This window comes from Poecilia formosa, unplaced genomic scaffold (assembly GCF_000485575.1).
Source record: "Poecilia formosa unplaced genomic scaffold, Poecilia_formosa-5.1.2 Scaffold141, whole genome shotgun sequence".
NCBI classification, from domain to species: Eukaryota; Metazoa; Chordata; class Actinopteri; order Cyprinodontiformes; family Poeciliidae; genus Poecilia; species Poecilia formosa.
In genome coordinates this window covers 636,071-662,697 of record NW_006800080.1, presented here as the reverse complement: position 1 = coordinate 662,697, position 26,627 = coordinate 636,071, and positions in this window count along the sequence as shown.

The following is a 26,627-nucleotide window of genomic DNA, read 5'->3' as shown; positions in this document are numbered from 1 at the left end:
AACAACTATCCACCCATTACAGATAAAATGCCTTGGAAAAATATTCAGTCATTTATATATATATTTTTTTTTACATTTTGTCACATTACAATAAAAGTCAATGTATTTCCTCTGGATGTTATTTGATAGATCAACACAAATGTGTGCATCCTGTAATTCTGAGTTGGAAGGTCAAGAATCCAAAGTTTTCAAAATATCTTAACAGACATTTGAGAAATTGTGAATATATAGGCTCTTATGAGTCATTACATTATTGAACCCACCTTCGAATGCAATTAGTGCATTAATATGTCGTGTCTTATCATAGACGCCCAATTGGATTTACAGATGGAACCAAAAACTATTTAATCCCCACTGCAAATGGACTTTATTGACAAAATATTCAAAATATCAGCTGTTTGCAACAAACATGTTGAACAAGAACAATTAACGTAGAGTAATATAGCACTTAATTTCATTAAACACAAAACAGCTTGTTTAATGACATTTGAATACATTCCCAAAACGATTCTCTCAGGCACTTTTACTTTTAGGTGTCAGGCTGTCAAATTTCCGGTAAGCACGCAGACTTAAAATTCCTCTGGGACAACATTTGTTCCCAAAGGGAAGCTGTTGCTGTAAATGAGAGTTGAGAAATGTCTGGCAATCCAAAGAGAAGTAAAACAGGTAATACATATCCACGGGGAGAAACACCAGCAGTTTGTTTAATGAGGCATAGCTACACAACACACTTTGGTCAGTTCAGGAGATGAGCATGAAATTCCCCATTAAATAATGTGAATCTCACATTAAGAGGCCCCCCTGAGGCAAATTGTCTGTAGTAGGGATGACTAACTCAATTAGTCCTCACTCCCTCCAGAGATGTCTTTCCAAGTTAAGAACCCATTTTGAGGTTGTGTATGTCAAAAGGCCTGTTTTTCCTTTATTTCAGATTTGCGATCCACTATCAGCAATGTGATCAAGACTATCCGGCTCAGAAGCTTTGGCCTTCCCCCACCACCAAAACAAGTCATCCGCTTTCGGTTTGCAGAAACACACCTTTGCCCACTGCACACTTGTGATTGTCAGTAACATTTAGAAACCCTCAATCCCCATGCCCCCCGCCCCTCCTTCTACTCTTTTCCCACTAAAGCTTCACTCTTGTCATTTCTTTCCCCTTCTCTTATCCGTTTTTTTTGCCACAGAAAAACAAGTTCATTGTGATTCAGAATGCAGTTCTACGGCTCAATGGGTTCTATTTGAAATGAGATTTGGGGAAGAGCGTATGAGAGAGAAAGACAGAACCTCCAGCCGCTTTGAGTCTCGATGAATAAAAGATGGAGGTACTGGCATCTTATAAACAACAACAGGGTAGAATTAGCTCAGTTCTTTTTATTTTCAGAACACTTCATGTGACATTTCCTTTGTTTGGTGACTGTCGTCACGCTCATCTTGTCTACTTCATGGGTGCAGGGATCCAGCTACCTTTCAACTAGTTCACAATATAGATACATAATTTGCTGTTATTGTCAGGTGTAATTAAAAAAAAATAAACATCTGATTTGGGTGATCAGATGATCAGCTTTTAACCCAATGTCATAAGACACAAACATGTAACCATCTCTATTGTCGTATGTGTTTTTGACCTTTCTGCTACAAACAGCTAGACTGAGTTCAGCTAGAACCAACAGGTAGGTGAGACTGCCATATTTGACTTCATAGCCCAAATGGCTGATTTCTCAGGCACAGGGTAGTGACAAGGAACATTGAAGATGAAGAGTATATTTAAAATAAATACTGTATACCCAGCCCAAGAATAATACAAATAAATATGTGGTACTCCATTTCCAAAAGATGGTGGAGGCATGTTGTACAATATGATCCAAACTGACACCTTTAGGTTAGTATCACATAAACATAATTCAGTTTAGTCAAATAGCTCAGAAATTAGATGTAAGAATTACAATCATGATATCTTGAAGTTCAGATATCTAACAGTTTTTGTAAACAGTTTTTGATATAAGTAACTTTTTTGTATGATTGTGAATTTAAAAAAAAAAAGTACTGATATGTTTTCAGTATGGAAAATGAAAATAAATTGAATGTGTCTGTTCTAAATGCTAATCAAAATTTGTATCCTCATTTTATGCTGGCATATTTGCATGTTACAACAGCCGTCTTCCATTTAGCACTTGTATTTATTCTCACCCCCATAATAACCCGTAACATGAAAAAAGTTTCAAGGTGGGCTAACACATTTTTCTGTTTGCTTCATTTGTAGTTGCCGGAGTGAGAACAGCTTCATGAAAATTACTTACCACTGCATATACAGTATTAGAATACAGTCGTGTTTTGTTCACTTTTATGCAGAAGCAACTGTGTTTCCGTAAGAGGGAGGGGGTGAAGTTATTCACCGTGACGAAGTCCTACACTGCTTTCTCTTGGTGTTGTTACCATGGCACCAACATAATTTGTTCATTAAGAGGCCATACTTTCATGTATTTCTTGGAGAGCAGGTTATTCTTCAGACTCCTTAATGATAATGGCTTCATCTCTGCAGTTCTTAATTATCTTGTTATTTCTTCTTTTTTTTTTCTTTTTTTTTCACTAAATGCATCAGTAATTTCAGAACAAATTGTTTGTCGTGTCTTAAAAATGGCAGGTTTCAAAAGCTTCCTTAAAAAGTGACATGAAAAGGCTAACGGCGAGATTTCTTTTTTTTCACACTGTTAAATGGCTTTTAGATATATGTGAGATTGCACTTATATCTGGGTTCCTTTCCAGTGGCATTTACATAATTATGTTGTCTTTTATATAATTTATACATGTTCCTGTTGACAGGTAACCTGGACTCACATAACGTTATCTAAAATATCAAGTTCTTTATGTCTCGAACAAGATGTAGCATGCAAAAATGCTAGAAGTGACAAATCTGTTTAACTAAGGTCTGTGTCACTGTTATCTTCCGATGCTTTTTCTGTATTCCCTTCACATATTGTCTGCTCTGCTGCACGTGGTCCAATCTAATGGCATCTGTGATATCCCTGGAGCATCCTAAGTGAGACTCATGACAGCCTGTGTTTGCCTTTCCTCCGCGAGCTAGCTCTCCGATAGATGCACAAGCTCATGAATTGACAAGCACACCCAGCGAAGTGCCTTAATCTTCGCTTCGGCTCACCCCCACACCCACTGCCGCTGCTTCAGTCGGAGCCCTGTAAAGTCTTTAGCCCCAGGTGTTGCCTCAGGGTCTGAGCAATGTTAAGGGCAGGCTAGGGGTAGCTGAATCAAAGAATGGTTGTGGTGAACATATGTGTGTTACTGCGTGTTTGCGGGGAATATGTGTCAATTACCGTGCTCACCTGCTTTCCCTAAAGTCTTTTAAATATCCAATATTTCAGGGCCTGGTCATTCCTCACCAGACAATAAAAATAATGCAATGTGTGGATTGTGTTAATTTGATAGGTTAGGCCACCATGTGTGTTTTACATCTCACAAAGACCAACCCAGATTTGACACATTTTAAAAACAATATGATCCAAGAATTTGTGAGATTAGTGCAGAATAACATCTCAAAGTCCAGGAGCACGCTATGTTAAACATATTATTAAGCGTCCGGGAAGTAATTTTGAGAGTCCTGCAGGTTGATCAAAGACCTTTGCTAAGGTAATTTGATGTATTTGTCCCAGCAATAAAAGGAAACTGCATAGAAAAAGGCTATTTAAAAGACACGTATAATCTCTTTTATTTCAAACAATTAAAATCAGAAAAAAATGTTACAGCTTTCTAAAAAGAGCATTTTACTCTGATATCTCTAATTAAAATTCGCTGGAAACAAATTGTCTTCAGAAGTCACCTAATTACTAAGTGAAGTCCACCATTGAGTAATTAAATCTTAGAATAACCACAGCTTCCTTCTGAAGGTCTCAGCAGTTTAGAACAATTGTTTGAAAGAAAAACATCAATGTTGAAGAAACTTCATCTCCTTGTAAATTAGTGGAATTGATAAAAAGAAATACAAGACATTGCTAAAAATATTTGTAAAAGCCCAAACTCCTCTGGAATTGGCATGTCTTTAATTAAGCACTCAACTTAATTTGATGTGATAATCGCTGAAATACATCTGTCCTTTTAAATGTTGTATTGTGTTTCCAATTAAAATTAAGATAAGGTAATTTTTTTTTACAGAAAAGGGGGGATAAACACCTGCTTACTAATTCCCATTTTTTCCCTCTGCTTTCAAGATCTCAAAGAAAAAGTCAGTGGCTTGAAATAAAAAAAACAGTATGTTGATCATCTGCTAGTATTAACTTAACACCAATAGGACCACCACAATTGTTGTGCAGTTAATTTGAATGTAACAATTTCAATAGACAATAGGAAATTCACAGTGGGATTATTTATATAAATAGCAATACACTCAAAGTTCCGAGTTACTGACAAAGAAGTTCAAGACATTTAGAATTTCGGGGATAGCAAATTACATAATGAAAAGCTATCTCAACAATGCATTGCTGAGAAATATAATGACAACAGTCTCATTATGTAAAACTAAATCCATTCGACAAAACATTTTACATTCTTCACTGCACTCTACAGATTCATTAAAGTGCAAGTGTACAATAATACATGTAAAAGCAATATCAAGCAAAAATATGTTGAAAATTGAGTGCTTTGTCTTTCCAAATGAGCTGAATCGTTTATATTACACATTTCATGAATCTTTCCCCCAAGTTATGAATAAACATCATGTCTATGTTGCCTGCTCAAAGGTGAATGAGCTGTAACCCAAGTTCTCACATAGGATAAAAACATGTGAGATGTTTTTATCAGCTCTTTATGTGCAGATAAAAAAGGTGACAGTGCAAATATTGACAGTTTGTTAGATTGTGAAGCATTTCTTTGACATTTGCTTTTGAAAGAAGCAAATTTAGTAAGAGTGACAATGTTGTGAATTTTCATTTAAGAGACCACAAACCTCTTGCAAAGTTGGTAAAGTTTAGTAAAAGAAATGTGACAGAAGGAAAATGTATTATCTTTATTAAACCACATTGTCAGAGACATATATTCTATGATAGTCATACCTCTTAAATCTTATCTTATATTCTTACTCACTGAAGAAAGGGAGTTCAAAATTGAAAAAAAAACTACTTTTAATATCAACATCTTTATTAAATCAAATTTTGACTGAGAAACACAAAACATTGTACCCCACCATGTTTACTGAATCTCAGCATCGGTCCTTGGGGTGCTACAGACTGCAACTGCACTCCACAGTATTTATTTTATTTTTATTTTGTTCCGCTGCAAGAGAGATGTAGCCCAGTCGCTGATATTTTTGCTGTAACTGTCCATCAAGAATGTTGCTGATGGACTGATTGTTGCACACAGCCCCATTTGCAGCCCCTTTGTGTTAAAACCTTTGAACACATCTGACAACCTGTTTACAGTTTGTTTTTGGCAGAAAACTCTTGCTTTGGAAAAAGAAACAAACACAAAAACGCCTCATCGCACTTAAATAATTTTAAGACATGGTTTTTTCTTTGTTCAGTAAGGGGGGACTTTTTATTTAAGGTGACGGGCGTGGGGCTGGAACAGACGGGGCAAAACAGGAGGAAACGATTTTGAAAAGGATGGATGAACAAGGATAAGGACAAGATTCCATCTCTTCTCTTCTTATAACATGTAACAAAATGCAAGTTATTATTACAAGTGTCCAAAAATTTTGGATCCAGATATTTAAAGGTGGAGATTTGAATGAATAAGTTATCAAGTTTATGTACATAGTTTCAGCCATTGGTTTTCCAAAGCCACCAAACGATGGCATTTATTTAGAAATATAAATGCAGTTTAACATTATTAAAAACAGAACACCGCCTACAAGATAAAGGAAGTCAAGATTAATGTTAACTGAATACCCCAAAATAAGAATAAAACATATTACTATTCATTGGTGCAATATTTTATCAAACCAGAAGGTTTTATAGTACCATTACATTTTTTTTGTAACATTTATACAGTGTTATAAGTTGGAATTCATAAAACAATAAACACATTTTTGCCATTTTTGAACAGTTTCAAAATGACTTTACCAGGGGCTGTTTCTCACTAATATTGTACCTTCTGAGAGTTAAGCCTTGACCTTCTTGCAACTAACCCTCTTTGACACATGAATCAGTGTACTTTTTCTTTCCCAGAATTGAAAATGTAGGCACATTAGAAGAACAATTATGCAGGATCCTCGCCAGCGCTGTCTTTGACCTTCCCTGTTCACACTCTCTCCACCTCCTCAGGTATAAATAAACAAATAAAACAAGATAAGAGTAAATTTGCCAATTAAATCATACAAAGCAGCATGTATTGAAAATACATAAACTAATGATTGCTTTTTAAGAGGTTGGAGAAATTAAAAACTGTTAACTGGTAACGGTTCAAGCTAGGTTTATAACATGCTTAGTCCAGTTGTTGCATCTTTATGCCTGATTTCATCTCCATTAACAGCAATGCCCCGGCTTTTAAAGGTCCATAGCATCAAGCGTCTTTGTCAAGCTGTAATATATTCTCAAGAACACATAATAAAGTATTTGATTTGTGTTTTATCTCTCACCGCTGTCAAAAATATGTTTCAATAAAACCTTGAAGATACTGTAATACTTATGTTGCACATGGTTCAGTTACCTACCTACTTGTAAGACATAGCATCATTGTAGAATTCCACAAATTCCAGTCAAACGTCAAATATCCGTTATGTTTTAGCATTTGTGTAAACGTCCTGATGTTGGTTATACGGCTCCAGGATCCCTTTACACCAAGGGACAGCACAAATGCTTGAAAAAAAAGAGAGTTCAGTCGTTTGGACCGCAACAATACTTTATTATTGCACAGGTGGGCTCACGTCATGGCTGCAGACTGGAATTCATTGAACCCATGAGAGCGACATCTAGTGGCTTCAGACTGTACGCCTTTTTCAGTGGATATGAATTGAACTCTTGGATTGCATGAAATTAGTGGGTGAATGAGTACGTTTGTTAGTTCAGTCTATATATATTTAAGGGGCTTGCCCAAAGTAGCACTTGTGCTTTGACCACCACTGCATACATAGACAGCCAGATGACACATGATAGCTTCGAAGTAGCCAAGGCTTTGTTTGTTCTGCAAGGCACACATTCCGCTCAGTCTGTCCAACCCTTTAACACCCTGTCTCCCTCTATCCATACTTTATTCCCTTTCCTCCTACCTTGCTCCCTTCATTTCTCACCTGACATCAACAAGTGATCTCTCTATAATCAAGGCAAGGTCATAATGAATAGGTAGAGCAGTGCCACCAGGTTCAGAAACCCTTATTATTTCTGCTAGCAAGAAACATACCTTATACTGACAAAACGACAATGGAGACAAAAGAAAAGAGCCTACCCCTGGATGAACTGGTAGAAGGAGGGAAAGAAATGAGCTTAAGAAAAGTGTGAAAAAAAAATACAGAGGCAGAGAATAGATGGATGGGCACAATTTCTCTTGGATAGTACATGTACAGTATGTTTGAGAGTTATTGTATGTGTGCTACATGTGTTGTTCTGCTCCCTAATTAATAATTTAAACAATATTCACATTTAAGACCAACTGAAAGACCAGAACAAGTTGTGATGCTCGCAACTTCAAGCACTGCCCTGCACGCACTGCCCTGCAACCATTGCCTTCACTCGTGTGGTTTCAAGACCCTGATCCGCAGCACGGACAGAAAGAGTACAGACCTTTAAGACGGCAAGAGACTTTGTCTGAATCTGGCTACTTCTGTCAAAACATATCCTTTAATCTCCTCTCCCAATGCCCAGCCCCCTTCTTTCTGAAAATCTAGGACATTCTTTTTCATCATCAGTGTGTTCTCCAGTCTCAGCGGTATGCTGAGCTTTAATACCAAAATGAAACTCCGTAGTTAAGGAGTCTCTTTCTTTTCACCAGTGTGTTCAGTGGCAGGCTCTTTCCAGGGGTCAGGAGTTTGGGATTAGTTCTTTTTTTACTCTGCATTTCTAAAATAAATGCAAAAACAGATGATGAACAATTTCCCAGAGTTATTTGAAGGTTGTACATTAGCATGCCTAAAAGATCTTAGTCAACAACAAAGTGAGATCGGTGCGCTTGTTTGCATGTGTATGTGAATAATAAATTATCAGAACATGATCAAGAGGAATTTTTACAACGGCAATTCCAAACAAGTGTAAAACTGCATTTGCCTTCAGATAGATAGTAATCCTCAGGTGTGTATGAGAATTAATTGAAACAAAAATGAAGGATTATTGGGATAAGGATTTCTGACTTGATAATAAGCCCTGGGGCAAACTAATAGATGTTCTAGTATGTCATTTTTTTTCTGCTATGCTTTCTATTGTCCATTGGATGTTCTTGCTACAGTTTCTCTGACATTTCCATACTACACTATTCGGCTTATGAACCACTGAACTGTTTCCTTGATGCATTTCTAAATACAACTTGATGAAAAAGGCTCCCTTCTATTTTCCAGGCTTTCAGTTTTTCCCTGCTTTTTCAAGAAGACAACTCAAGATTTAAGACAATATTAGTTCCCCACCTAGATCCTGAGGTGACATTATAAGAACAACTGCCTGAGATTAACTGACTTGCTTCTAATTCAGATTTAAAAATCTGTGCAGAGTCCGTTTAAAGCAGTATTTGTTTCAAGAACAACCACTAGGTGGTGCTGAAATTCTGTCTTCACTGTAATATTGACTCCTATAGAGCTTCCTTAACTGTGACTGAATCTTGTGGATAAATGACTCAAGCAGGCACATGGCAAGACTTACAGTCTTAGGTCTAATTGTGTTTTAAAGAAAAGAAAAGCTGTAATTACATAGGGAGTACAATAAAGCTTTGATGGGCTATGATTTCAAGTGAAGAGTGAACTACAGAGCGTTTAGCAGCCCACTGTTTTCCACCAGCAGTGATGTGAATATCAGAACTGATAGCGAGCTTTCTGTTCTGTTAGTCCACTTTCAGATCTGGTCTTATGATCTATTATTCATTTCAATTATTTCTTTCATTCAAACTGGCTCGAATAAACCCACAGCCATCATTAAATAAAAGTAACTAATCGATCAATTCTGCCTTGTGACACTAATGTGCCTTCACTGGGCATAGATAATACACCACTGGTGTTTCCATGACCCCTAACTGACCAGTAGACAATCAAACAGGCACTTTAGGCTGGGAAATTATTCTAACTTGCCAAATAAGAGACAAACAGTATGTCTTTTATGATTTCTATTGATGCACACAACATAGCAAAGCTAACAAATTCAGAACTTACAGTGGAAAATATTTTCTTACAGAAACTGTGACAAATTGTATCTTGCAAGAGGCTATCATCTATTAAAAAGAAGAGCTGAGGAAGGGGAAGACAAATCTGACTCTGCAAAAGCAAACAGATACGTCGGTCTCTACCAGCAAATCTCACCTAAGGCCTGTGCATCAGCATTATTTGTTCATCGTAACTTCCCTTGGATTACTACCAACACTGTACTAAAGCCAGAAAAAAAGGAGATTACCCGGGATCCTTCACTGTGTTCCTACACATAGTGATGTATGGCAGCAATGGAAAATTAATTAGCTGATGGGACAATGTTACAGACAACATAATGAAAGTTATTGGCCATGTCACTTCATTTCCCTGACCTTCCTATTACTTTACATTGGGGTAGTCAGCTGTGAAATCGAGGCTTCGTATGATGCAAGTGTGCAACCACACCTTTCAGCAACATCACCTCCAACTCTGTTCTCCCACAGGGTTCTCGCATGGATGATCAAGGCACTTAGACTAATGTGGATGATGTCTCGTGATGAGGAGGGATGGAAGCATTAGCCTATCATGTTACATTGTTTCAGTACATTTGGGGATCAGTCTGATGAAAAAGCAGCTCCCATAACCAGCTCCACCCTGTATTTATCTACTTAATGTTCATCCACTTTTTGTCCCTATTGGATAATTGTGCCCCGTTTGGAAAGAAAATTGCTTCTCTTTAATACTTCATTTACGAAATGCTATTAAATTTCAAACATCCAAACCTGTACTACTGAATTTGCTCTGATATGTGAAAACAGTTTTACAGAGGGAGTGTTTGTAAAGTCAGGTGAATTTTGGGACTTTCTGCTGTAAACAAGATGTGTCTGACATAAATTTGACTATGGGTGCCATTCCATAAGATTTGACAGATCAAATAAATCACATCAGAGCAATAGAGGACAGTGGTTGATTTTTAGATAAGATCGGTGGATAACATCAACTTCACATGTAAGTAGTGGCTGGTCACAGATCTCCCAAAATTAAGAAAATCAGGGGTGCAATTTATCACTGCACCCCTAATTTCTGGCTGATTTAAAAATGTAAGGTCTCTAACAGGTTCTGTAAACTGTATCACAAATGCGGTGCACACCCCTTCTGAACCTTACAGGACTGTTTTATTTATGTACAAAAACCTCAATGGTGAAATATTGGTGGTTCATTATTGTCATGGTAGTATCTGCATCCTGGGTGCTATACACAGAGACTAGTAGCAGTGGTGGCAGAAAATTCAGTATGTGTTGCTAGTGCTCATCTTTGTGCAGAACTGTGTCATCCATGAGTGAAGAAAGTATGCATGATGGGTATTTGATATGCATATATCAAATTAAATCAAGTGAGTTGTTCACATTGCTCAATATAGACAGCTTCATTTAACTTTCTAGTATGCATCAATCAATGGGATATGATCTCTGTGAAGTGAGTAGTTGATTCAAATTCAAAAATACTTCATTGTTCCCAAAGGGAAAATAAATATTGCTGTTGACTCAAGAAGACAAAATGATAGATAAATAGATGTAGTCGTCTTTGGCTCTGCCTGTTCCTTAGGGATAGCCAAAGACTATTACCATAAAGAGGATGCAAGACATTGTCCATATATAGCTTTGGGATTTTAATCATATGGCAGAGAGCCTGAAATTTGTGTATGCCACTTTCCATGCAAAGGTTCTGATTTATTAGAAAAAAACAAAAAAAAACAAATATGGAATGAGAATGTGTGGCCCCGCACGTATACGCTTGTTTTGGAAACAGGGGGAAATGGTGACACAGATGGAATTGAAGCCACAATGCATCATGATTCTCTCAGATCTTTATTTACATATCAAACTTTAAACATAGTTTAAATAAGCGTTCAAATACTCAGTGTGTTATATGCCTATGCTGGTGAGCCATAATTATACACGTGGACCCTCCAAATAATCAATAAGGACATTTAAGGCAGTCTCGATTCTAAACTCAAGTACGCACAATATTTAGACATTTTTACACCACCACATTTTTATTTTATTTTACCACAGATCAGCACATAAATTGTGACAAGGTGTGAAGAATTCACAGCGATTCCTGTGAACATCTACAGTTATGACAACCGTGAACAATGCAGAACTGGGTTTAGTATTGGAGAGACCGAGTCGCCGGAAATACGGCATTGCTGTCCAATTGAGGGTGTTACAGTGGCTACATCCCAGGCGCTGGTTCCTAACCCTGTTTCCAAACACCCAGAATGCAGATGAGGTGTGCTTTAATAATACTCATACCCGTGAGCGCTCAAGAGCATGCTATCAGTCTCCCAAAAATCCCAGTGGTGGTGTCTATCTAAACTTTATTTCACGTCACTGTGGTGACCAAAAATTATATTTTTAACTCTCCACCTCACTCACATCATTTCTGTCTCTGGCAAAATTGTGGGGGGATTTTTCCCCTCTTTTCCTCACGGTTGCCATTGTTAATCATGAAATAACATTTATCATCTGGCTAATTTAAATAAAGACTGACATTCATGAGGGGCTATACATTGAGCATTTATGGTTGAATGAGAGGGGAGAACTGGAAGCAGCGCCTTATGGGCAAACTTTAGGTACAGCTGTGATTTATGAAGAAATATTGCTGCTGGTGTGCATGCCATTTTTGACTTTGGTACGTATATGGATTATGGCAGAAAAATTCCTCCATACACATATGTACACTTTAAACTTTGAGAGAAAAAATTGATTTCTAAAATGTACTTTGTCTTTGTTTAGTTTGTGTATTTGTGTATTCAAATGCAAGGTTGTGTATGATGTCTTACTCTCGGAGTAAGTTGTCATAAAACAGTCACCACATGTCTGTACAAAACTGCTTTTAAATACAAACATTTACTATTGTCACCAAGAGGTTTCTTTAGATAGGCCCCGAGGCAACAGTTATCTGATATCTGAGCTGCACACCAGAGTAAAACACAAACCAAATGTTTCTGTCATTTGATTCAACATTTCCATCTCATTACTGTCATCCTTAGGCTACGGGATTATTCTGCTGATCTCAAAGTGTGAATCAATTAATCCCTCACCACTTTTGTAATCAATAAACAGCAAAGCCACTGACGGCCATTGGCTTAAATCCTGCACCAGTTCTCAAAATGTCCTCTAAAGCACATGAGTTCCATCTTCTGCAGAGACAGCGAAACAAAATGCCTATTCCAAGCATGTCCATATTGACAGTCACCAAGCAAGGGGACTTGGAATGATCCATGGGTAACAATAGAGAAGGGGGCTTTCGAGAATCAGAGATGGATCTGTGTCATGATTGTCAATGATCTATTCTCTTGTCCTCTCAGTCAGACAGCACAGTCCAATTTTTAGTCCAGTTTCTTTTTTTGTAACTGTCAGTAGATACAGACGTGTGTCCATGTCTGCTGCTGAGGAAGTCAATGAGCCATTGATTCAAAGAGGCAACTTGATCTCTGAGATAGCTTTGTGATGGATTAGTCTTATCTTGATGAATAAAAAAAAGAAAAGAAGAGCAAATACAAAATTCAGAAGTTTTTAAATTTAACAGGCATTTTTGTAGCTATTGTGAGACAAAGGTGTTATTTCGTTCTCCTTTTGTTTGAATGGAAATCCTCTCAGTTGTCTTTTTTGAACTGAAAAAAGTTCAAACATGTAACATGGAGAGAGCGACACTCTGTGTTTGCATGCATTGCAGAGTAACCTGACAGTTTTCTGTAAGTTCCTTCCATTATGGTCTGCTGCAAAAGCACTATCTCTAGATTAGCTTTTTGAAATTCTTTTTCTGACACTTTTGTTTGAAACAAAATAAACAATAAATAAATTATAAGTTTTCGTATTCCTGCAGTATCATCAAAGCTTGTCTGTCGACTTTTATGTATAGGTTTTTGTGTTATGTGTATTGATGCCTGTGCCTTTGTGCTCACATCAAATGCACAAGAAGCTGTTTGTACTGATCATTTATTTTCTCATTTTACTTGCAGGCATTTTATGTTGGATTGCTTAAACATCTAGTCTAACGGAGGACTGAAACACATGAAAAAATTAAGGCAATTTATGCATAGCCAACACAAAATGAAACACTTGCTTATTAAAACCCAGACTGGGATAACTGATGATTTACTTGTCTGAAAAATGTTGCAAATTACTTCACCGTTTTTGTCTTCAAACAGTGCATCTAAATCATTTTTTTTATATATTTTGGTCAGTAGTGTGCTGGGATGCTACGATGAAGGAAGGACTCAAACAGACTCAAACTTAATAGAAAAACAGTCAGTTGTATGGCTCACGCTATCTCCATTGGAAGAGGTGAAAAAACAGAATGCTGAAAATAAGGGGTCTCATTTATAAACAATTGGAGGGATCCATACCTAATGTCCAAGCAAGTTCTCTTAGCAACATGTCGCAAACATGTCAGCTGAGTCTGTTTTTTTTGTTTTTTTTTGTTTTTTTTTTTAAATTTTAGAAATAACAGTTTTGGTTTTGATACATTTGGAGGAAACATCTTACAGGACACCGGTCCAGAAACCAGAACACTGCAGGGGTAAAAAATATGAGCTGAAGAGTTTAAGACTAGTAAGATTTTTTATTTTATTTTTTTAAATGGCTAGCAGGTTAAAAATCGTGACAAGGAGAGGACGTCAAAAAAATTACTCAAGCAACAGCAAATATTTCCCATATAGAGGTTTCTCTCTGTTTAAATATTTGTAATAGGACCATTGGCATTAAATTCACACCAGACGTGAACAACCCAATTAATTCAAACAGTAATGGAAACCAAACTAATTATTCCACAAATGAAGAATAACACAGGGAACGAAGAATGACACTGGGAAAAATTGTACACACTTAGAAAAATCTCTTAAATTGTAGAGAAGTATTTATTTATTTTTTTTTTGGTAATGACAATGTTAGGAGATTTGGTAAGGAGAAAATTACTCTGGTGTGATTTTGATCAGGTCACAGTGCACACTGCAAATATGTTCCTTTCATACTGTATTCCAATTGCATGTGGCAATACGACGTATGGCAATTGATGGGATTTGAGCTAGAAGCATCTATCCACTCCTCCACCAAACCTTCAGAGTTGGCTTTTTTTTTCTTTTATCCTCATATGGAGCTCCCCATCTTGCACATCATACCCTTTGAAATTCCATTTTTAGTCCCTTCTCTTCTTATTGGAAATTTTCCAACAGTTTCTCCTACCACCTTTAAAACCAAAGGGCTGGTTGGACCCCCGTCATAATGACGTCCCCAAGTGAAGCCTTGAATCCAACAAGAATCAGAAGTTACTGATGGGATTGCAGCTTCACCTGCAGGCGGTTGGCCAAGCAGCCTAATAAGTGAGTGGATGGACACCTAAAAGAGTTTGTCAGAATTGAAACAGCCTTTTCAGAGGTATTCTGGGGATTCAGCTGGTAATGGGAGGATGAATACAGGGCTGCATGGGACCACAGTCATTCCTCTGTGTTCTGCAGATGAAAGAAATATGTCTGATGAAGAGCAAGGCCATAAGAAGGAAGGGTTAGAGGCCAGGGGGATTTGCACACACGTCTGCGCGTGTGTGTATGCTTGTGTAGAATTGTGCATGAAGCCACTGCCGTGTGTGCATGTCTGGTCATTAAAGTGATAAGATTTTCCACTGAAAGAAAAAAGGCATGCTGCCTTTGGCTAAATCTACAAAGTCTACAAAAACTTTTTGTATATATGGTATTTTTAAGATCAAAGGGCAAAAAAAACAACAGGTTCAGAGTCTGACTGATATCAGTGTTAGATGTATAAATCATACTTTGATGCAGAAAATGTATAAAACATTTTTTATTTTTTTTAACAATTACTGATACGACAACAGAAAAGCGAACACTACCAGTAGACCTAGACTGAAATTCTGGTTTAAATCAAGTTGAGACAAACTTTGGGAAGTGCAATATTCACAGCAACATTTCATGTACACGTTAAAATTTGCCAGTAGCCATGCACATCAATAGTAACTAATCAATATCTTCTCTTCGAGGCCTGAGCCAGTAGGAGTGAACATCAGTAAGGAATTCATTTTCAGCACAGCATGGTCCTGAGGGGTTATATTGGCTAAAAGCCTTAGTTCTGTAATGGGGCAGCAGACTGCTACAGAAAAATCAGCTGCAAAAAGATGAGGCTATAATCGTAACCCACTTTAAGAGATGTACATGTCACAGTATAGGTCAGTAGGAGCTGAGATGTAGTGGAATAACCAAACACACTGGTAATTGTTGTTTTGGCAACTTTTAGTCAACGTAAAAAAATATTAAAAAAAAACCCAATAATACACACAAAAGAACCTATCATTTTTAACCTGGGCCTTTTTTAATTAGAGAAACTCAAAGTGTCTTCAGGAGCTCAAATCCAACAATTGTTCTGAGTTTATTCAGGTTTCTGAGTAAGTCATAAACGTCAAGAAAACAGTTCATTGAAGTGCACTGCTGAGGTACACTCACCGTTGTCTGCTTTAGCTTCTTGCATCATGCCACAGACAGTTTGGGGATCCACTGAAAGTATTGCAGAGTAACCATGTAGGTTTTTTGGGGGATTTTTTTTTGCCTTTCGGACTACATAACAATCCATGTAGGTGATACATTTTGTGTTTAAAAAAGCAAAATGAAAAAACTGTGTTTTTTCAGCAATAAATATTTTTTGTTACGAGTATGGAAATACAGTTAATCTTTTTTTGTTTTGTTTAGTTTTTTTTTATAGCTCTTCTCTGTTTTTCTCTTCATTGCAGGCGTCACAGTGCATCCTGTCCGTGGGAAAGAATGATGTTACCCTTAGGTCGGACAATCTTCCATTCATCTGCTTCGCATGCATCAACAATGACGCACATGTGTTTTGGCTGCTACAGATTCAGTTGTTCTCCAACAACTGCTTCACTGCCACAAAGCATTAGGCAGAACCAAACTCTGAATAATTGAGTATCGGGGTGACATGGTCTGGGAGAGAGCTCCACGTTGCTTGATTAAAACGTTATCGCCAGACACTATGAAAAGTTTCCAAAACAATTAATTACTAGAGTATTATGGTGACTTCTGCTATGTAAAACACGATAAAATGGGGTACTTAATTAAAAAACTCATTACACTTCCGTTTTCACAATTCCAGAGTTTCAAATTAATGTAACAATTTTTCTTCTCTTTCAGTGTCTTTTTCCTCCTTTCCTTCCTTTTCCTACTCACAAAACAATTTGCGCTTGCTCTTCTCCTTTGGCTGACAGTGATGTGGGATTTTTTATAATTCTGAGTGGGTGTGTGAACATCTGCATTCATTGTCACAATTATTTATTTAAATCTGTTCTCTCCCTATTTACTCCTACTGTTTTTTGTTTTTTTTTATTAATTTTTTATTTATTTAACATAATGAAGATGCAGACCCTATTTCCATTTATTGGAATTACAGTGCAGTGTTTTGCAAAGAGAGAGCTCAGGCTTGTCAGTAAGACATGACCGGCGATGAGCACCTCAGTGTCATGGGATCTTTCCTTAAGCACCCCTTCACACGAAAGAGAAAGGACCCTGCCCTTATCTTTTAAGGGGAAAATTTCAGTCTGTCTTGAAGAAACTTTTTATTGCATCTGACCTCCATCTACCAAGACATAATCAGTCTAAGCTAACACTATATTTAAATGTTAAGAGAAGATATTAAAGACTAAATCCTCTAAATACAAACATTCTTTCCTAAATTAGCAAAACAAAATCTCCTCTCATATTGCACACTCACACAGAAAAGGCTCTTGACTCTGCTAAACAATTGAACAAATCCATGAATAGAGATTTTGTAAAGGTCAACAAGCTCCCAGAGAAAGAGACAGAAACCAGCGCTAAAGAAGAGTGCACCTGAACCAGACAAACTCCCCTGCATGTACTTTAAATGCAATGCAATCTCAAATTTCAGTCAGTCCTTAGAGCCAAATATTTAGGGAAAAAAAGGATGAGTCACACATTCAGCCTCAAAAATCAAACTTTAGGCATACACATAATTAAGATTACGAGCCGTATGACGCTATGAAGCTTACCGGAAATTGACTGCGCAGTAAACAACCATCCTCCACCGCGAACAGAGAAGAGTTGATCTGAACAATTGTTATTTTTAAGTCAGTACTTGGAAACGTGGCCAACAAGGCTTGAATGGTTCACTTCCTCTGCTGCCATTGCTAAAACTACAGGCAGACTATAATTCTAAAACAGTGCCAAAAATCGGCATCATTGTTTTGCAACTTCTCCTTTTGTTCTCTGGTTGGTTCAGTCAAAAATTGACTGGAGAGAGTCTAATTCAAGGGTAAAAAGCCCAGCGATGTGAGAAGCAAGCAGAATTGCATTGGAAGGCAATGGCCAAACCACCGTAGCAGCATCATTAAAATGAATTAACTCTTCTTGCCCACCATGACCAATTTTCAAATTTAATGAGGAACAGAAAACTTCAGGAAGTGTAATTATGCCATAATATAATGTCTTGTCCCTTTCCTCAATTTCTTTATGTCCCACGATATCATTAATTCATATATTGGGTTCCACATCAGACATCCTTTAGGTCTGTGAGTTTTCATCACCATGGTTTTGGGGTAGCGCCTCGGACTATGCCACTGTCGCCATATTTGCACATTTTTGAACAACATACAGAAGGTGGACTGCACTCAATGTGGATAACTACTAGTAGAGTGGCAATGATTTTTGGTTGTAACAATTTTAAGGTTGTTTTCTCCATTATTCTTATTGGGGCGTGGGCTCCCGGGACAAAGCATAAAAAGGGTAGCTATATAAAAGCTGGAAACAGATGATCCAATTTTACAGCCCCTAGAATTTTAACTAGATGAGCTTAGGGTGCTGTGTGTTACTGCCTGAGTGTGATATTCATGAGGATGAGGAATGGAGCAGGAGGGTAATTTTCTGCACTCAGTGAGCCAGGCATTCCTCAGGACAAAGGGACTGGGGAGACACATAGATTACAAGGTTGAACAGGAGTGATGAGAGGTCTGAGCACACACATTTATGTAACCACCAAGCACACAGACAAACGCAGACAGGACACACACACACACACACACACACACACTTAGACAAAAATACTTACTCTACACCCCCATTTTCCCCTTTCACAGAAATGCCAAATATGGCTCCACCCCACTAGCCGTCTGTTCCCTCAAATCCCTCTCTAGTCCTAAATTGCTTGTCAAAAGGACAAAATTAGAAAATAAAACTGTGCAGCTGACAAACAAGATTACATGCTGTTTGCACCTGGCCGAGGCAATTAAAGCTCTGATGACAAGCAAGGATGGCCTCCTAATGTGGTGTCTCAAGGCATATCAGCATTTTCACAACAAAATTGCACCCCACGTGCCACTGTGGCAGCACTCCAGCCACACTGCCTGTCATTCTTTGTTTTTTTGTACTGTCCATTGTATTCTGTCTTGAGAATATGCTTTTATCTGCAGTAGTGAGATGTCCATTGTCACTACTGGCAATAAGATGCATCATTAGTACACAGTTCTTTAGAATTATTTAATGTTTTGTCATGTTATAGCCGGTAATTTTAAATGTATATGTTTTTTAAATCCTGTTTAGACCAACACAGAGGATCACATTATTCTGAAAGGCGAAGAAAGTTCTTGACATTAAAGATGTCATTGGATTTGTGCCTTTATATTCATCTGCCTTTACTTAGATATGTCTAAACACTGGGAATGGGAAGACTAATCGTTTGCATCAATCCGCTGACACGTCCATGCATGATGCAAATGCATCAGTAAAGCAGCTTTAAATTTCTGCGATTGAGAAGGAAATTTCTAATTGCACTGGACTTTATCTCATTGTATCAATTAAGTTCGATAAACAAAATAAAACAAATAACCGACCAAACAGCATTTCCTGTAGACCGCAAAGCAGTGAGCATTTTAGTTGGTCTGCTGACCGCCACAAGAAGAAGAAGCAGTTTGTGTAGGTGTGCACATGTGACCACAACAAATGGCAAACATGGCGGAGCAATTGGAACCACCTCACTGTAAATCTAAGGTTTGGCAACCTATAAGAGGAATGGACAGCCTAAAAAAGCAAAAAAAAAAGATTCACAAAATGCGTCAACCTGCTGTGAAAGACACTGGAGGCTCTACTGAGCTTACAACTCACGGTGACATGGAATCAGAGTGGAGACGTCTGTCAGTTTACCGTCTTCAGAGGTAGATTCATGTTGTTCCTCTTTCAAAGGCCCAGACAGACCCTTCGAGCTTTTTTTAATAATCAAACTTTAAGTTGCTTTTATATTTTTGTAAAGAACCCTTATGCGAATGAGCAATTAATTAATAAATGATTGAAATTTGAATTTATTCATTCATTTTGTTAATGAGAAAAATCTATCCATCCATCTATTATCTTACACGCTTATCCCTAGTCGGGTCGCGAGGGTTGCTGGTGTCTATCTCCAGTGGTCAATGGGAGAGAGGCGGGGTTCACCCTGGACAGGTCATCAGTCCGTCCCAGCGCAAATGAAAAAATATTCATACATATAACATATTTTGCAGCTATGTTTTTTCAAACTGAGATGCGTTGTGATGAGGCGGTAAATCCTAATTAAATCTCTGGTTGGTGAGGAGGTATCTCAAATGTATCAATCTGATGGAGTTGAGACTTTTATAAGGGCAAATGGACAGAAAATGTCTTTAAATGTGTGGAGGAAGAGGGTGATGGGGGTGTCACAAAACACAAGACACAATGCAAGTGGCTTTAAATGTTGATTTAGTTGGTGCGTCGAAGTATGCCATTTTTATTTGGCAACACAAATTGGTGATGTGTTTGAAAAGACATAAAATGTTGCTAAGTGGGCATATTAGACTTCAAATATAAACATCAAATGAGTTCTAAATACAGTCTGATTTCCACATTCTGTGTAAACAGTTCATTCTGGTGCTTCCGCTTCAAGTCCTTCTGTTGTAGCAGCTACAGCTCAAGGGAATTTTCTGAAAGCCCCCTCATCTTAAATAGCCCCTCTTGAGTGAGGGAAAACAAGCAAACAAAATTGTTTAAATGCACCATTTACGCTTCTTTCTCTCTTATTTGTGTCGGAATAATGAAAGGGGCCTTCTTTGCAGAGACAGATGCCACATCATTATTTCATAAACTTGCTGACATTAAATTTTGTACACTTTGCTTTCTTGCATAAATCACGCTTTCCCCCTTTACATTAGTGTATAAGGTGCAGTGGATGAGGGTGAGTCTACAGACCACATGCTGCAAAATTTATCAAACCTCATGAGGGATTTCAGATTTCAGCATGAGAGGCATTCAAACTGCACAGACTGACTTCACAGGATTATAACTATTGGCTAAGTGTAAATACAATAACAATCATTTTGATAAAAGTACTAGAAAATGCAGCCAATTTTCTTTTAATAGTTTATATATTCTGCACACCAGTTAAATCCCCTTCGCATGTCTGAAGTTGGAGATTTGAGTGTTTCTGGTTTTGATTAGCCAGAAACTGTGCTGGTTAAAGAACCCTCTTTTTTTGTCTTTGGCATAAATTAAAATGATAATGTTGCCGTTGCTCATCCCCTTTTGGCTCCTCGATTGCCTTTAAAGGCCTATCATTGACTGTGACTTGCCTGTAAAGAGCTCAACTCTCCTCATTAGCAGTTGCTGTCCTCCTGCTATGTTGGCTCTGCATGGTACTTCTCCCTTTAGTGGTTTCCAGTGTCTCTCTGTCTGCATGTGGAAGAGCGGTGGAGAGCTAAGGGCCTAGGAGTGACAGATGGAGGCCGCTTTGTGACCCATGGAGATTGGCAAGCCCTTCTGTCCCCTCCTGATTGAGTGTCTAACTACCGGTCGCTCTCCTCACGTCAAACAATCCTGCTTTATGTTATCTCAAGCCGCTCCCGCTTGGCCCACTTGCCGTGATTGCATTGTCAGATCTTGACAGCTGTTGTCATCTGCAGCTAGCACCGGTGCCACTGAGGCTTGATGAATGGCACTTTTATGAGACCAGTCAATAGGCGTAGTTTTGAATGAAGATATAAATACTCATATGAGGGATAAGACAAAAAGGTATGAATGATATATCCAAATAGTACCATGTTTGAATGAGTACCAGATGTGTTGAGGTTGTGACAGAAACACTCAAGGGACTAACATTTTAAAGCATAGAAAAAAGTTTTTCGACTGAGTCGGACATGTGAAATAATAGCTTAAATTCATTCATTTTGTCCAAGTTCATCAATGACATTGTTGTCAAAACAAAATCTAAAATTCCCCACATCATTTTGTTAAATAACAAAACTGAACAAAGCACTGACTTTTTTTATTTTTTATTTCAAACGATCAGATACAAGGCAAGGCAATGGAATAAGGATACTGTCATTACTTATGCTTGTCTTCTGTACCTAAATGGACAGTAGTGCATTTGTTCTCAAGTTAATGTGTTTACAATTCAAATGAGTCTTGAATTATTCCAATAAGAATAAGAAAATTCAAAAAGAAAATTAAACAAATCGGCTATGTAAAACATTTGATAGACTTATCTTTATTACAATCAATGGTGGTTTGGGCCAGTCAATATTCCTACGACAACAGGCATGTAACCAACTAATGTTGTGATTTCTGGGAGTCTATGAAGCTGATACTAACTTGCTGAACAACCAGGCTGCTGATCCAATAGTACCCTCCTGTTTCTACTTAACAGAGATGCCATTCTAGACTTTAGCTTGCCAGCTGCCCATTCTAAAAAGTACTACTTTTATTACATTCATAGTTAACAGTGATTAATCTGCTCAAAACTGATAAAAATAAAAATGCCTTTAAATCTAAACCTACAAGAGGTTTTTAACATTTTGGGCTTAATTGTACATGCCATTTATATTAACTTAAATGAACTATCTGAGACTCATTATCGACCAACATGTTTATTCCAACATGATTCATATGTTGGAATTCAAATGAGTTCAAATTGGGGACAAAAAAAAAAATCCACATCAGGAAATCCCAGAATAAGGAAGACTATTTAATAAATAGGGGCTACAAAAAGAAGCAGCTGAACTGGCAATATATTGCTTTTCACAAAACTGTCTCGTTATGTATGTTTAGTTAACCTTTATCATCGGTATATCAAAGAACATAAATACTTTCTTTTGCCATAATTTGAATCACCAGTATATGCAGTAGTTGTTTTTTTTTTCTTTTTTGTTTTGTTTTTTTTTTTTAAATCGGCAGGTCTGTAATTTATTGGTGAGAATTATGTAGATGTACGAAAATAACTCACAAGTTTCACAATTAGGATTGTATCAATCTAGCAAGCAGGAGGTGTGGATGAAACATCATAAGCTATCGAGCGATGGTGGATGGAGAATGTCAGCATAATGAGAATATAATCATGTGTGCCTCATTTTTAGAAAATTGGGAGAGTATTCACACTCACTTCACTGTGTCATGCAGCACCCAGAACCTGCTGACTTTCCTGGATATTCTCCTCATGGATCTTCATGTGAATGATGGAGATTTGGTGGGAAATAAGGGGCAATTTTTGTCAATTTTGGGGAAAGAGACATGTGCCACTGTATTACTGTCATCAGGAAATGCTTAGAGGTGAGTGTTGCGAGAGTTCCTTCTCTTTGCTCATTCTCTAATGCTATGCAAGGAAACTATGCAGCGAAGTAAAGCTCATTTCAACTTAAAAAGCAATATCTTTGAATCAACACGCCTAGTAAAAAAACGTTACAATTTTAAACTAAATTACATGCATCGCCGGTCTTTGATTAGAATTCATGTTTAGGTTCTGAACTGTGTTCTGGAAATTTACTTTGTTGTACTTGTTATCTTTTAACATTACCGTCACAAACTCTGGAATATGTGTTTTATCAAGATTTTATGTTGAGGATTTTATTTTACTTTTTTTTTAATGAACATCAATCTGATATATCTGGTTTTGAGGTAGGGCATGTGCTGGAATTCAGCCACCTTTACTTAGATATCCCTAAATAAAATCCCATTTAGCTATCTGCATGAATAAGTCACCATAAGGGTAACTTATCCACTTCTATGTTATTTATTTAATCCCAGAGTAATTACTGCTGTTTGACAAAAGTTTCAGATGTTTGGTAGAAAACAATAGTGAACAAATCGCATCATGAAGACCAATGAACACAGCGGGCAGGCCAGTGACAGGTTTTGGTTGTGATGAAGTTTAAAGTTTAAAATAAACAAGTTTGAACATGTTACACAGCGCCGTTCAAGCTGTTATTTAAAAATAGAAAGATGCACACCTGAAAGCTTATTGAAACACAATAAAAAAAATTTGACTGTCCCTACACTTTCTCAGACATCAATTTTCTATGTTGTGCAGGGAAAATTTCTACTAATTGAGTGTATCTTTTGCAGAGGAATTTGGGAAGATATAGTCATGATGTAGTTTTCATTTTCATTTTACACAGACACTGAAGTGGAAAGAGTCTGGTCTCAGAATTGAGAGGCTTCCGCAGATGGAGTTTTCTCCCCTGTAGTGAAGAGCAACAGACCAAATCAGAGTCATCTAAAATAATGTGTTGCAACCCACTGTCATTTTCTTCATCTGTTTCACTTTTTCTCTAATAAACAATAAATGAACAAAGGTCATGCAAACAAAATTACAATTCAGTTTTACTTACTGTGCCTGTTTGGCGAGAGAGATGTGAACATCCAAAAACACAGAGGTAAGAGAACTAGATCAAAACATTATAAATAATGGAAAAGGGCTTTTTCAGGATTTCACGTTTTATGAAAATGTCTTAGCTATTCCCAGACTGTCCATACAAAGTTTTACATCATATTTGGAAAATGTCATACATTTCTGTGTTCATTGTGTTTCTTTTGCTGATTTAAAATGGTGAATAGTCGGTACCTGTATTATGCTTGATCGAGTCCAGAGGAACCCCAAAGCACTTTGCATTACATTCAGTAATTTACCCATTCACACACTGATGGTGGCAAGCTGCTGAATAGTAGCCACAGCTGCCCTGGGGCAGACAAGGCTGTCATGCCCTGGCACCACGGGGCCCTTTGACCACCACCAGCAGGTAAGGCGTTGCGCACAGACCCAGAGGTTTACATGTCAGTTCTCAGTTGTCCTGTCAACAGAATCCCAAATCAAAGTTGTGAAGCTCTGCAGTTTCTCAAAACTTATTATAAGCTTTTTTTTTCTAGCCCTTTTCTGATTTGAGTTCAGCAAGCAATAAACATGTAACTGACGATGAATCACTTTGTCCTTTCACATGAAAAGTGAAAGGACAGTTCCGATTGTGAAAGCAAAGGACATGGTTTAGAATGCAACCCTGAGCAATGCAAGATGCCTGGGGTATGTTTCAAGGGAAAATTGTTCTCATGCAGGCTTTTGAAATGAGTGTTTTAAAAACAAGCAGCTGTTTTTGTTTTAGCTCCCCAAACTTCTGTATGCAATATTTATTATTTTTATTTTTTTCTATTTGCAATGCATGCTGTGCTTTACTTTGCCTTCTTTTCAAGAAGGAAATGGATTACAAAAGAGAAACAATCAAAAGATGTTAAATCCAACTTTGTCTCTGTAGACAGAAAGTGCATTTCAGGATGAGGCACATGTACCCTGAAACACTCTGAGACGCTAACAGGTGAGTATCGATTTGATTTATCTCCTGTTGCCAATTTTAGAACATCATGAATTGCTGCAAGGTTAAAAGTTAGATGGAATGCTCTTCACTGCTGGAGCTACTCAAATAATTATGTGAGAAAATATATGGAAAACAATAAATACTGGATCCCACACACCAAGCGAGACTCTCATGAAGAACTTTGTTCTGCATTCTATGGGAACTTTCTCTGCTAATGATATTTTCTTTTTGTTTTCTCAGGGTTTGACCAATAGGTTTGGTAAAATTTAAGAATTTTCAAGAGCTTCTTTTCACACCATCACCAAAAAAAGATGACTAAGTGCCTTCCTTACTAGGTATAATGTTTACGTTATTTAATAGCAAAAAGTAAGCTAAATATTCATTTGAAAACTTTGTTGATATTTTTGACTCTAGTGTGCAAATTCTGTGATTGTACAAATAGGTTACCTTACTTAAGTGTCTACATTGTGCAAAATGCTTCATAAGTTTACAGGCTTTCTCACTGTCTTGCATTCTGGGTTTGTTGGGGTTTTATTGTGAGCTTCACTGTAAAGTTGTCCATATGTAGTGGACACACAGACAGACAGACAGACAGACAGAGCCTCTTAAAATGATTGGATCCATGTGAGCTTCCAAACCTGTCTTGGCAGGTTTTAGAGTTTTGCTGACATTCTTGAAATTTTAGCAGTTGTCCACAGAATCACAAACTACATCAAATACACCTATTTGTTGTTTGTTGGCTTCGACTTTGGTTACGGATGCATGTGAGAACAACAACAAATTAAGATAATTTACTATTGATATCACAGTGTGATATGGTGAAGTTGTTGCATGTTTGTGCTTTATCTGGTTTTATTTGTGTTATTGTAATTTGAAATGTGCATTTTTCCCTTCTTAAGTCACCTTGCTGGTTATCCATAAATTAAACCCAGAGACCTGGGGCCGTATTCTCAGAGATTCTCAGAGCGTTTCCTTCTTAGTATAAAAGTTCCTGCCAATGGAGTCCTAGTAATTCAGGCAGCTGCTGAAAGTGACTAAATTCCTATCTTAGTGAAAAGATGTGGTTGAACATGTTGTTATGTGTGATGCTGACTTCTAAGCACTGTAATTGGTTGAGACACAAAACAAAATATGATTAAAAAAAAAAAATTCCCAGTAATCAATTGAAATCAATTAACATCACATAATAGAGCAAAGAGTAAGATGAAATTCTCTTATAGCATACATTATAAACAGTCAAAGTACAAAGTATTTCTAGAGTGGCTACAAATTGAAGGAATTGGTTGAAAACATCCTAGCTATTGATAAAAAAAAAAATCCATAACTTTACATAAAAAATATAGTATGAAAATATAGTGTAGGAGATCAATAAAAATCTCATGGGATCAAATGTTTCTTTTTTGTCTACTGCACCATAATTGAGCATTCCCAGTGTTTGGGTCACCTGAAATCTTTTGAGTTTGGAGGTATTTTATTTACATATTTTGACCAACTGGAATGGGTTCATTGTCCCTAAATGAAACAACACGTTCTATAGCAAGTGTCTAAGTGTCTCACTCAACCGTTACCCATTCTAGAAGTGAATAAGTTGGGGCTCTGAAAAAATATATACTATCCTAAACTCTGCAACACTTAATATTATATAGAAACATTACATTGTTCCTCTCCAACACATTCAAATAATCAGGACACA